Source organism: Ursus maritimus, unplaced genomic scaffold (assembly GCF_017311325.1).
Source record: "Ursus maritimus isolate PB19 unplaced genomic scaffold, ASM1731132v1 scaffold_25, whole genome shotgun sequence".
NCBI classification, from domain to species: Eukaryota; Metazoa; Chordata; class Mammalia; order Carnivora; family Ursidae; genus Ursus; species Ursus maritimus.
The window spans coordinates 23092876-23104363 of NW_024425008.1; the positions used below are offsets into that span (position 1 = coordinate 23092876).

The following is an 11488-nucleotide window of genomic DNA, read 5'->3' on the forward strand; positions in this document are numbered from 1 at the left end:
ATATTCCCTTTCCTAGGGTTTGATGCCCAGAAGGTGGCTGAATCAATATTGATTAAAGAAAGAAATCCCTGGCCGATGCCAAGGTCCCACAGCAGACAGGGAAAATAAATCTCACCCAAGCAAGGAATAGAAATTCTCCACTCAGTTCATCCTGAAAAAGTGGGGACTCAGGGAAAACAGTGGAAAGCCAAACATAAAGAGCACGTGCCAGGTAAGAGGTGGGTCACTGGAATCCCTCTGACACAAAAATCTAAACCCAGGAGATTTAGTGAGTGAGTTGGGGGCCAGGGGTCTGAGCAGAGAGTGGGGGAATGGATGTCAGAACCAAGCACTATTCTTATCTTATAGGTCCCTTGTCTGACAAGAAAATGTATCTAGCAGGAAGGAATAAAACGCAAACTCTCCCAGCAGGGATCAAATCTTACATCTGTGAGGGCTACTGAAAAAGAGCCAATCCAATAACGACACAATAGAATATGATGTAACCCAGGAAAAATGACGCAAGTGTAGAATTCGTGAAAATCTGTATATACAACAATGTAGGGGCAAATTAACAGCGTACACAATAATATGCACATGTTTACCATAACTATAAAAAGTTAAACTGGCAAACAAGGACACAAAGGCCCATAACCTGGTGTGAAGAAAGAGTTGGTGCTTTAAGTTCACAGGACTTTTTTTCCTATAAAGCAGTAGTACTCAAAAGTAAGTCCCGGGCAGCATCTCCATCTCCTAGAACATATTAGAAATGCAAATTTCTGCTCCCCATCCCAGAGCTGGTGAATCAGAAACTCTGGCGATGGGGTCCAGAGTTCCGTGTGCTAACAAGCCCTCCAGGTGATTCTGATGCAATTTGAGAAACTGAGAAATAAGAAAATGCTTAAAGAAAACATATGATGGCACAGATAAAGTCTAACTCACTTTCAACTCGACAAGTATCTCTTGAGCACCCACTAAGTGCCAATTATCATGGACGTAATCAATAAATACTTGTTGAATTGGCTGACTTCCTACCTAGTAGGAAGTAAACGCCACTTAACCTGGGGACAGAGCTGTGCTAGGTGTCTCCCAGAGGCTGCTCAGCACATTTATAGCAAGAACTGGAAGTGCAGGGCCCCGAAAGGTGCGGGAGATCAGGGGCGCTCCGGGGCACGCCGCGAGTCCAGGCGGAGGGCAGGGTTTTGTCTGCGTTCCCTGCTCTCGCCCAGACCACGCCCAGCCCGCCGCCGCCCGCGCCCCGGAGCCCGAAGACCACCGAGGGAGAGGTCGCCTGGGTGAGCCTCCTGATGCCCCCTCGTCCAGCTCCAGTCCTGCCTACGTCCGAGACCGCGCACCGAAGTAGCCAGTCCGCGCTTACGCCCACTGGCTAACCTGGCGGGAGAGTCTCCGCAGAGGGGGCGGGGCCCTGCCGGTCACGTGGCCACACACCGGCCCCGGTAACAAGGTCACAGGCCAGGGGTTCCTTCCCCACGGCCCGAGCGGAGGTAGGCGCCCGGCGCATCTACACCGCCTCCCCCGCGCTCTACGCGCGGTGCGGCCCCGGCCCGCCTCCCCTACTCACCCCAAGGGACACGGAACGCGGCGCCAGTTTCCACTCCACACGCGGGTGACGGAGTTCGCAGGGACTTCGCTCTCCGCCACCCGCTGATTGCGCCTAATGAAGCGGAGGTGCCGCGCGGCCTGCCGGGACTTGTAGTCCGTGGTTCCCTAAGCCTCGGGCACTCGAGCCGCGGAACCCGCGCTCCTCCTGGACCGCTCCATCCGAGGAGTCAGAGGGGTCAAGACACCTTACCCGTTTCTGTGCCCGGCTGCGGACACACCGTGTTTCTGAAAACTTGTTTCGAATAGTCTTTCCGAAGGAGGCATAGATTCGTGTTCAGTGGAGGATGGAGTTGTGGGTTTGTGTATTTTAAATATGGTGTTAGAACAAATAGGCGAGGAAGACATTTACTGACGGTTGCCGAATGGTGAGAATGTGTTGATTAATCTTAGTTATCTTTGGCCCCCATTCGTTCATTCATTGTTCTGTTTCGCATGTTTATAAGATGTACTTTGGAGACATTCATCAGACATTCACTCATTTCACAAATATCTCTTGAGCTACTTCCTGGGGGAGCAGAGATGTGGGGCGGGGGGGGGGGATTCATCTATCAATTCAATCCAATTGCAATCAAATTTCCAACAGGACTTTTTCTGGACTATCACAAGCTAATCTAAAATGTATAGGCAAAAACAAAGGGTAAAGCATTGCCAAAACAGTCTTGAAGGAGAGTAGCGTGTTTCAAGGACTTGGCCTTTCCGATGTCAATATTTATTATAATGTTGTAAAAATTAAGGCCATTTGGTATTAGTATAAGAAAAGCGGGGGGGGGGGGGGGGGGGGGGAGAAATCAGCCTAGAGAACCCAAAAACAGATCCAGGCTTATGTGGATATTTATATATGACAGAGCTGGCATTATAGTTCAATGGGGAAAGACACATCATTCAGTGCATGAGCTGGAACAAGCAGTTATCTGTTGGATCCCTCATTCACCCCACAGACAAAAACTAATTCCAGGTAGATTAAAGACTTTCAAGGGGAAAAACAAAATCAGAAATTTTAAAAGAAAATAGGGGCGCCTGGGTGGCTCAGTCATTAAGCGTCTGCCTTCAGCTCAGGTCATGATCCCAGGGTCCTGGGATTGAGCCCTGCATCGGGCTCCTTGCTCAGCAGGAGGCATGCTTCTCCCTCTCCCACTCCCCCTGCTTATTATGTTCCTTCTCTCACTGTCTCTCTGTCAAATAAATAAATAAAATCTTTAGAAAAATTTTTTGGAGAAAATAAAGGAAACATCCTGTGATCTCAGGGTAGGGTTTATTAAATGACACAAGCATAAACTATATACAAACCTTTGATAAATTTGGACTGCATTAAATTCAATAACTTCTCTTCATCAAAGGGCATAAAAAGACAAGCCACAGACTCAGACAATTGATTCCCGGAGACAGCAGTAGTGAGAATTGCCTAATACAGCCCCCCACCCCACCCCCGCCACTGCTGTCTCAAGTTTGTGGTGTATACGTGCTAAGATAGGAACATAAATAATTTCCAAGCAGTATGAGAAGTGTGAGCCGGAGATATGAACAAAGAGGTATAGGAACACAAAGAAGGGAACAGTAATTTTGCCCAGGAGATTCTGAAATGCTCCATAAACTAAGAACTGACTGGGAGGCTGGGAATTAAAGGTTGAATAGGGGCTCCCCTGGAGAAGGTTGCTCGCCTACAAAAAAATCATAAAAAAGCATAAAGATGCAGTAAAATACAGTAAAAGACATAAAGGATATTTAAATTAAAACAGGAAGTTTAAAACCAGAGAGAAGACAGCATAAATATATTAAAAACTTAGTATGGTTACTCTAACTGCACCCTAAGTTTAACTATGAAAATGTTACTAGCAGGCTAGCAGTTACCCTGAGGAAATAGAGACCTGTCAGTTTACACTCTGTGCCCTTTTATAATATTTGATTTTTTTACAATGAATGTGTGTATAATTTCTATAATTAAAATTTAATTATTTAAACATTTTTTAAATTTTAATTTTTAAGCCTTCAACTTCAACATGGTATGTTGAGTACACTCATTTAAATCTGCTCCTTCCTAAAATCCCATGAAAATGACAGGAAAGGAATTTTTTAAAAAGGCATAAAACCCAAAGGGAACAAATGAAGAGACAACAAATAGGAAAAACCAAAAAATGAATGTGGGAAGCTCCATCGCAGATAGGCAAACGAGGCACTTATAAACAAGTGCCACAAATTCTGATTTTAGAATCTAGTCTGGGATCTAGACCTCCATAATCCTTAGAAAGCTCCCTCAGGGATTTTAATGGGCGGCCTAGTGGAAAAGCTCTGTCAAGAAGGCAGTTCATGTAGTAAAAAAGCTGGTGGATTGGGAGCAGTGGTTGTCAGGCCGGTTCGAATCACCTGGAGAGCTTTAACAGCCTTACTGGGGGGCCCCTGGGGGGCTCAGCTGGTTAAGTATCTGACTTTGGCTCAGGTCATGATCTCTGGGTCCTGGGACTGAGCCCCACATCGGGCTCCCTGCTGAGAGGGGGCGCCTGCTTGCTCCTCTGCCCTCTCCCCCATGGGCACACACCCACCCACACATACATGCTCTCTCTTTCTTTCAAGTAAATGACTAAAATCTTTAAAACAATAACAATCCTCCTGGGTCACACCCTGGCCCTCTTAAGTCATTTCTGGGGGGCAGGACCCAGGTGTAACTACTTTGTAGAGCTCCACAGAGGGTTTCAATGCCTATGCAAGGTTAGACACCACTGACTTAGAGTCAAGAGTCTTGTTTCAACTGTGTGACTTAAAGCAAGTTGTAGGCAACTGATGGATCACTAAATTCTACCTCTGAAACTAATAATACAGCATATGTTAATAAAAATTAATTAATTTTAAAAAGCAAGTTTTCTAATTTGGCAAAGCTTGAGCTTCCTTCTTGATTTACCAATGGTAAAATGATAAGATGGTAGTTTCCTTCTTAATTAAAGGTATTAATTATTATCTGTCCTACGTACCTCAGAGGTTCTTGTGAGGATCAGGTGAAATGGGGTATGTTCTTTGGAAACTGGATATTGCTGTAAAGACATGTGCCATTATACTTAGAAGAAAATCCAAACTCTTTACCCAACTCACCCAGCTCCCCCACGCCTGTTCCTACTCCTTCTATCTCTAGCTTCATTTCCCACCCTTCTCTCCCCCAGCTCATGCCACTCCAGCCCAACCAGCTTCCTGTCTGTCCCTCCACCTGCCAAACTGGCTGCTGCTAAGAGGCCCTTACACTCGCTATTCTCCCATAACTCCAAAGGTCTGCTCCATCCCACCGATCTGTTCTCTGTTCCAATGTCACCCCTCCAAGAGAGGCCATCCCTGACTACTCCTACTTACCACCACCACATCACCTCATTCCCTGAGACACACTCTATCCCCTTACACTGCTTTATTGTTATAGCATTCATCAGTACTTGAAATTATATTATTCATTTGTTTAGATGGCTTTTATCTGTCTCCTCCACTAGACTATAAGCTTCATGAGAGCAGGGATTTAGATCCTCAGTGCCTAGAGAGGAGACAGACATGAAAGAAGCAAAGAAACAACAGGATAGTTGTATAATGTAGTAAACCCTGTAAAGGAAAGAAAAAGGGGTGTGTGATAAAGACTACTAAACAGAGGCCAGAGATAATGTCTTTGAATAGAGAAGTCAGGCAAGGCGTCTTTGAGGAAACTGCAACCTGATGGATGAACAAGTCAGCCTTGGGGAAGATGAAGAAGTATATTCCAAATAGAGTGAAGAGCAAGTGCAAAGGCCCAGGGGCAGGAAAGAGCCTGGCACGCTTGAGGAACAGAGAGGAGCCCAGTGTAACGAAGCAGAGAGAATGGTGTGGGAGGAGGTAGGAGAGGCAGGGAGGGGCCAGGTCACACAGGGCCACAGAGCACTCACTGATTTGGATTTTAGTCCAAGTGCAGTAGGAAGCCACTGAAGGGTTTTGTTGAGATGGGACGTGACCAAAGAAGCTAAATAGAAAATGCACTGAGCAACCAAAGACACAGAGGGAAGCAGCTAACATATCTCAGAACCTGCCAAAGTCCCAGTTGAGTTTCTGAGGCAGCAGGGTCGGAAGTTGGTAAGCTGACTATTCAGAATGCTATCCAAAAGAAGTGTTCATGCGGGACTCTGTGTGTCTTGTCCCTGAAGTGGACCATCCAGGAGGAAGCATAAGACAGCAGCCACCAGAGGAAAAGCAAGAGAATCCAAAGTGCAAGATTCTTGCTTAAGGCAATGAGAAAAGATTACTGCAGAGGGAGTAATAAGGGAACTGTGTTCTTTGCAGAAGGGAAAAGCCTTAAGGCCTATAGTAGAGGAAGCAGGAAAGCTGTATTTGGTCACAGCAGTATTCCAAAGGTGACCCTGCAGGAGTCACAGCTATAGAAGGAAGCATGAGCTGGAGGGCCAGAGCCTGTGTTAGCTCCTGCCCAGGACAGAGGGTCGATCCAGACCCAGGACCAGAAGGTCAGGGTCCAGCTATCCCCAGAGGGCAGTTGAGCATTTGCTAGAGGCTCTGCAGACCAATCCATACGCCATATGCCTTTGTGTGCTTGGGTCTAAGAGCAGAGGCTGAGGTCGAAGAGAGAGCAAGGCCTGCTGGCTCTGACCACTTCTACGTATCAATGACCATGAGATGCAAACCTTCTAGGCCTGTCCCATGGGATGGTCAGACTGGCCTGGACTTGATGGACGTCTAAAGGGATTTTTTTTTAACACCTGGGAGGAAGTAAATCAAGGTAAGTAATCTGGAATTCATTTCCAACCCAGGGGCTGGAGTGACACAGAGAGCAGGGATTTCTTACCTGCCTCTGACTAGCTGAGGGATCCCACAAAAAGCATATCACACAGGCCCTTTGGTTTTCGTCTTTCTTTTCCAGCTTTATTGAGTTGTAATTGTCATACCCTTCAGTTTTCTAACTGTCATAAGGAAGAGGAAAATGCCTTGCAAGAAACAGCTGATATATCTCAGAGTAAAAACCAAATGAATTCTTAACCAGAATTCTAAATCAGTTTACTGGAGAGATGTGTATGTGTGTGTGTGTGTGTGTGTGTGTGTGTGTGTGTGTGTACACATATATCACATATATATTTATATATGCTAATAAATAGTATATATGCATATATATGCTATCATTTATCAAGCACTTACTGTTGCCAGAAGCTAGTCTAAGTGCTTTAAGTATGTTTTCTCATATAACTTTCATTATATATAAGATAGACAATTATTATTCCCATTTTATAGCTGAGCAAACTAAGGCACAGAAGTCAAGCAGCTTGTCCAAGATCACTCTGTAAGGGCATAGCTGGGATTCTGTCCCATGAGTCTGACTCCAGAACCCACACTCTGGAATGAGTAGCCCACACTGATCATAGGTGTATTGTTTGTTTGTTTGTTTGTTTGTTTGTTTTTAAAGATTTTACCCATTTATTTGACAGAGAGAGAGAGCACAAGCAGGGGGAACAGCAGAGGGAGAAGCAGACTCCCCACCGAGCAGGGAGCCCGATGCAGGGCTCCATCCCAGGACCCTGGGATCATGACCTAAGCTGAAGGCAGCATCTCAATCGACTGAGCCACGCAGGCGTCCCCATAGGTGTATTTAGAGGGAATCATTTGAGGCAAATGTCTGGAGCCAAAGTCAGCTATGCCCTTGACATCTTTGAGCGGTTTTACAAGAAATGGGCAAGTTGGCTCAGCTTTGTTATCAACCATTAATTAACCGCAGCTCTCGGTTAAGAGGCAGGATGGACTAGGAGTTCAGTTAGCTGGTTCCATTCCTGCCTATGCTACTAGTCGACTGCTGACCTTGGACCTTGGACCTGTCATGTTTCCTTGCTGGGACTCAGGATCCTCTTTTGTAAAGTAAAGGAACTTCATGGGGAGAAGTCTAAGACTCTCCCAGCATTCACATTCCGTGATTCTTTGAGTCTGTAAGCAATGTCCAGCCTCCCTGGACTGACACTGAGGGCACAGCTGAGCAAGCCACTGGGCTGAATATACTCTGTGCCCTGCTGGAGGGCCTCTCTCCACCCTTCTCTGTCCTGCCCTGTGCCCAGGAGACTGATCAGCACAGGCCGCATCCTTGGGGCTCCACTGTCCTCTATCTTACAGTTGGGTTTGGCCACTGGTAAGCATAGGCAGGAGACAGGGAGGCCCAAGGAGAGAGAGGCTCAGCTATCTGTTCTCTCTCTCTCTCTCTCTCTCTCTCTCACACACACACACACACACCACTTCCTATGGTACTCCTGCCCTTCGGGTCTGCGTTCAGGCAGAGGCTGTGTTCCTCTCCTGCCACAGCTCCTGTTGGGGCCCTTCTGCCCAGCCCCAGTTCTCACTGGGCTGCAGGAACACCCACAGTGCACCCCCTTGGACCTGGGAGCCGTGACAGCTTTCTGCTATGCTAGCGCCCAGCTGCTTCCCCACCACTTGATGGGTCCCTACTGCCTGTACCTCCTCTAAGCAGTTCATTCATTCTACACTGCGTTTCAACCGTTGAACATGCATGTACTCCCCGTAGGACCCTGACCGCTGCCGCTTCTCTCCTTGTCATTGTTGCCATGACATCAGAAATTTCTCCATGTCCCAGGAGTCCCAGACCTCAACACAGGAACCCCACCCCACAGGAATCCCCCCTCCTATCAAAGTCCTGCAGGCTTCCCCACCAAGCCCTACCACTAGCTGAAGACCTAGAGATCAGCACTTTCAGGGTAAGGAAGCAGGATTCCCCAATTCTCCCACAGTGCCAGGAACATCAACACCAATATTCTATTAGCCAGTCCATAAAAAACCCTCTTCGTCTCTGAAAGAGAGGCAACATGGAGTCTGACAGACCTGGGTTTGAATCTTGGCTCAGCTGCTTCCTGGCTGTGGCCTTAGCCTTAGATTCCCCTTCTGTAAACTGAGGATAATAATATCTACTCTCAGGCTGGCTGTAAGGATGGAATAAAACAGCCTATGCAAGGGCTTAGTACAATGCCTGGCAAATACTAAGTGGATGCTCAGTAAGTGATGATTCCCTTTCTCTGTAGGCACCTGGGAGGCGTGGGGGAGCCACAGAAACAATTTGATGAGGTAAAGTGGCTTCTCCGGAAAGACCACAACACCTCCTTCAGTTATGTAGTGAAATAGCCAGGGACTGGCATGGCAGTGGGCCAAAGCAGGGGGTGGGGGGTGGGGGTAGAGACCAGCTCATCAGAAAGCAAGCTTTTGTCAAAACAAAAAACTAAAGCAAAAAAAAAAAATAATAATACAATGCTCAAGCCCAACTGCAGCAAGCAATTACAGAACAATAGTTAAATACTTTCTATAATTAGAGAGAGAAACTATCACAAGTGATCAGAGTGCCTTTGTCTGCACTGACCCTCTACACCCAAAGAAGATCTTGGCTCACGTGAGATAGAGACTGGGGATCTTTGTGTCTCTTTTAGTTTTCTTGAGAAATTACATCTCACACCACCCTTCTGTTGCCAAGAAAATAGGGCAGAGGAGACAGTGAAGACCCTCTTATCAGAAAAGAAAGACAACTGGAAACGTGACTCGTGTCAAGGGCTAATTTGATCCTGAAAGAGGACAGGGTCTTAGCTTCCCCCAAGAGTTGCTGACACCCTGGTCCTACCCTGCTGATGGGGCAGGTGGGTGGGTTGGTGTTTCTGCGGGGAGAGGAGGCATGTGGGCCTTGGTATCCACCTATCATGCCCCTTTGGCTGAAATCTGAGGAGAAAATCATAATCTTTAACAACGCATACTCTGGACAAAAGCAAAGAAGAAGATATTCCCACAAACATTTGTGTTAGGGAATTGCTCTCTTGGTCTTGACAGAAGGACCAAGCTAGCTTCCTCGCCCTGAATCTCTCTGCCTGTCCAGGCACTGCTTTTCTCCCGGGTCCCCAGGTCCTCTTTCCTTCCTTCTCCACCTAACTCAGGCTATATGCCCTTCCTTTCTTTCCCTTCCTCAACCTTCCTGTCACCACAAGCATTGTCAAGCTCCCATGCATCCCCACGTCTAGACTTTTCTACAGACTTCCATCTGGTCCCCCTTCCTCCAAACTCCCCCCCCCCCACAGACATTCCACAAACCACCACCTAAAATACTACATTCACTATGCCATTCTCTACACTGTGACTTTCTCAACTATGGTACAGGTGTCCCTGATGTACACTAGATAATTTTAGGTGGTGTAGTACACACGCTTTGAGTTCTGCCCAGGTCCCGTTTACCAGGCCAGTATCCCCATCACTCAGCTCCTGTGGGTGTTGGCCGCTGACAGTTCACAGCTGCCCCATCCTCCAGAAAATTAAAAGGGTGGAAGTGTGCTGTCTCATTAGGAAATGTCTGGAAGGTTACACCCTCACCCATTCCCACATCGTGCTTCCAGGAAGGTATCCTGTTTCTTGAATACTGGGATGCTACAAACTGTTTCTTTGGGAGAAAACCAGGTCAGTCTGGGAAAATCTAGGACACCTGACGTTCAGTTCCACAAGAGGCCATGGAGACCTAATTGTCTTCCACTCCGTGCCTGGAAGAAACAGTTGTTGGATGCCTACTGTGCCCCAGGTCCGGGGCCACTATTAAGCACCAGACCTTATTTTGAGGATACTGATATAAATAATATGATTTTCCGGCCCTGCTAAGAAGCCCACAGCCTGATGGCAAATACAGATTATTGTTTTTTAATTTTACAATCAGTTTTTTAAATGCAATATAGACATGTGTAAAGTAATGCTGGGCGGGAGGGGGTGGGGGGAGGCGGGGGCAGGCAGGGAGCTCCTCTGTTTCTGTTAGAATGGAACATAATGAAGTTCAGGGTTCAGCAGCTGGGTTCCAGTGTGGACTCTCTCACTTACTAGCTGAGAGCCCCCAGGCAAGTCAGTGATGGTGTCTGCTAGCAAAAAAGAACAATTGAAATGCCCCTAAAAAGGCTGGAAGGCTATACATCAACTTAATGGACATCGTGTCTGGGGAATAGGATTGCAGGTGGTTATTTTCTTCTGTTTGCTCTTCTATTTTTCAAATTTTCACAGAGAATAGAATCCTTTTGAAATCAGAAAAAGAGAATCACTAAATTTTTAAAATGTGATTCAGTTCTCAGAAGTATGCTGCAACGTGCACTCGTTAAAGGCATCTCTCCCCCTCCCCTTACATTATCTGTCTGTCTGTCTATCTATCTATCTATCTATCTATCTATCTATCCCTAAAAACTAAAGGGTAGTTTTTAGGACCACCTGCTTCCAGATTGTTTGGAAGTCTTTTTTTTTTTTAAAGATTTTATTTATTTATTCGACAGAGATAGAGACAGCCAGCGAGAGAGGGAACACAAGCAGGGGGAGTGGGAGAGGAAGAAGCAGGCTCATAGCGGAGGAGCCTGATGTGGGGCTCGATCCCATAACGCCAGGATCACGCCCTGAGCCGAAGGCAGACGCTTAACCGCTGTGCCACCCAGGCGCCCCTGGAAGTCTTCTTAATATACAAATTCCAAGCCTGCTTCCCTGGATTCAGATGGTCTGGAGTAGGGCCCAGAAACCGGTATTTCGACAAGCTTCCTAAATGATTCAAGTCTCGGCATAAGCCTGAGAACCACTATTGAGGTGAATGAAACATTCTATCTGCATTAATTTTCCAGATAACTAGGGTATAACCACACACAACTTTTTTTTTAAGTTTTACCTTCCTTGTAAAATAAGTTTGCTGAACAGTGTTTAAGTTTTCTGGGTCACTGGGAGTCAGGTCCATGATATGGTGTGGACATTTCTGTTGAGTTGTGTAGGACCATGTCTCCTTCTCTAAAGGGGTCGTAGGCTGTGACACTTTCATAATTCTGTTCATTTTATACTGTTATTCACCATTCACTGTCTGCTATTCCTTTTATTAAAATTTATTTCTTTTTAATAAATTAAT

At 46.4% G+C, this 11488-nt stretch overlaps 1 protein-coding gene and 1 long non-coding RNA gene across 11 annotated transcripts in view; both read right to left on the minus strand.

Annotated features, from left to right (window-relative positions):
• ADCK1 (aarF domain containing kinase 1) overlaps positions 1-1658 on the minus strand; it is a 140193-nt gene extending 138535 nt beyond the window's left edge. For all 5 annotated transcript variants that reach the window (XR_570646.2, XR_570644.2, XR_570643.2 and 2 more), the window contains exon 1: positions 1562-1658. The gene's annotated coding sequence lies outside the window, so the exon portion shown is untranslated. The remainder of the gene's footprint in view (positions 1-1561) is intronic.
• Positions 1659-2837: 1179 nt separating this feature from the next.
• Positions 2838-11488, minus strand: part of LOC103670726 — a 30730-nt gene continuing 22079 nt past the window's right edge. For all 6 annotated transcript variants that reach the window (XR_005837659.1, XR_005837658.1, XR_570653.1 and 3 more), the window contains 2 exons: positions 4566-4625; positions 2838-3260 (listed from right to left, as the gene is read on the minus strand). This is a non-coding gene — a long non-coding RNA (uncharacterized LOC103670726). The remainder of the gene's footprint in view (positions 3261-4565; positions 4626-11488) is intronic.